The following is a 2,095-nucleotide window of genomic DNA, read 5'->3' as shown; positions in this document are numbered from 1 at the left end:
TGAGTTCAGTACCTGGCATGGTAGAAAATGAAAGAGAGAGAGAGAGAGAGAGAGAGAGAGAGAGAGACAGAGAGACAGAGAGAGACAGAGAGAGAGACAGAGAGAGACAGAGAGACAGAGAGACAGAGAGACAGAGAGACAGAGACAGACAGAGACAGACAGAGAGAGTGAGACAGAGAGAGAGATAAACAGAGAGAGAGAGACAGAGACAGGGACAGAGACAGACAGACAGACAGACAGACAGACAGACAGACAGACAGACAGAGAAAGAGAGATTCCTAAAGAAGTGATTGGGTTTTAGGCCACTAAATGGATTAATGCAGGAGTCCTAACCCCTGGGCCATGATACCAGTCCAGTCTTGTCAGGTATTGGCCATACAGTAGGAGGTGAGTGGCAGTCCAGTGATCAAAGCTTCATCTCTATTTACAGCTATTCACCATTGCTTAGGACTTGACTGTATAGGATTAAGCTACTGACCATGAAGGGGCCTCTAGCTGTGTTATAAAAGTTTATATTCAAGGGGCTATTGAGATAGCTCAGTGGTGTAATCACCTGCCTGACAAGCACAAGGACCTGGGTTTGATCCTAGTACCGCAGGCTGTGTTGGCCCTGGAACCCTGGGAGCAAAAAGCCAGCCACCAAAACTAGGCATGGTGGTGCATGCCTGTGATCCCAGAGCTGGAGACCTGAGACAGGAGCATCACTACAAGTCCTAGCTGTGTAGTAAGACCCTGTGCCAAATAAATGATTTTAAAACTAATTTTTTTTAAACAAAGCTCACATTAACAGTGCTCTGAAGACAAAATAACACCATAGCTGAGGCAGCCAAAGACACAGACTGGCAACATTCACTATTCCAGAGCAATAAAACTGCGAACTGTACAGATAAAGCAGTTCTCTTAATTATCAAGATCTACTGCCTGAGTTCTAACGTCCTTCATGGGCTTTCATAGCCCCCACTTCCTGTACCCCCTGAGTCCGTAGAAACCCAATAAATATGGTGATCTGGAAAACTTATGGTCTTAGCACCCAAAGAGTTTTGACCTTCTGGGACTCTATAAACCATAGTTACATTTATCTTTATTTGATCTTTTTCCATGTACTTATCCATAAAATGAAAAGTCTCCTCAGTTCCTGACACCCCATGACTCCCGTTACCTTCAAGCTCTGCCTCCTATCACAGCAGGGATGACATTAGATTCTCCTAGGAATGAAAACCCTATCACGAACTACACATGTGAGGGACCTAGAATGTACACTGCTTATGAGAGTCTAATGCCTGATAATGTCAGGTGAAGCTGAGACAGTGATGTACTTGGGGAGTAGCAACAAATATAAACATTAGCAGAGAGATTTTAATGCATAGCTACCATAATAAATCAATTTGTTGCAGACTCATATAAAAGCCCTATTAGTGAGCGGCAAGTGACAATTAAGCTGTATCTAATGGAAGACGAAAATCAGAATCCAACATTTTTAGCAGTCTGCTCATAGCCCACCAATTATTTTATCACCACTTCTATTCATGGGTCTTTCCTGCACTATGTACTCATCAAGTCATACTTTTGGCAAATCCACAAGTTAATCTTTACCAACATAAGTAAAAAACAAACATCATAGGAGAACTCCTTTGAAAATGGGAAAGCCCCAATGATGAGGCAGCAGAAGACTCTAAGATTACCAACAAAAACAAGCTGCATTTGAAAGAAAATAGCAAAGATCTTACCCAAATTATGGGTTCATTGCAACAGGTGATTCACATTCTCCAAACCCTCCTTGTATAATATGTAGTGATCGAACAATGCCATGAAACCTTCAAAACTGCTTTGCCACATGGATACCAAGTACTCTGCATTAAAAGACAAGCCTCAGGTTGGCCAGATCGCACAGCAGATTAAAGTGCCTGCTTAGGCAGACACAGGGACTGGGATTCGATCCCCCCTTGTACCATGCTAGCCCTGACCCTGGGGCTTGCTGAGACAGAGGTTGAAATGGGGCATGGTGGCACATAAGCCTGTAATTCCAGTGCTTAGGAGGCTGAAAACAGGAGAATCACTATGAGTCTGATCTGTGTAGTGAGACCCTAAAGACCCT

The 2,095-nt window shown here is 43.4% G+C and overlaps 1 long non-coding RNA gene across 1 annotated transcript in view; it reads right to left on the bottom strand.

The window, feature by feature from the left end:
• Window positions 1-2,095, bottom strand: part of LOC111814119 — a 23,274-nt gene that overhangs the window by 216 nt on the left and 20,963 nt on the right. The window lies entirely within an intron of this gene.

This window comes from Octodon degus, unplaced genomic scaffold (assembly GCF_000260255.1).
Source record: "Octodon degus isolate 3935 unplaced genomic scaffold, OctDeg1.0 scaffold00272, whole genome shotgun sequence".
NCBI lineage: Eukaryota > Metazoa > Chordata > Mammalia > Rodentia > Octodontidae > Octodon > Octodon degus.
The sequence above is the reverse complement of the archived record's forward strand: the minus strand, read 5'-3'. Positions and strand labels throughout refer to the sequence as shown.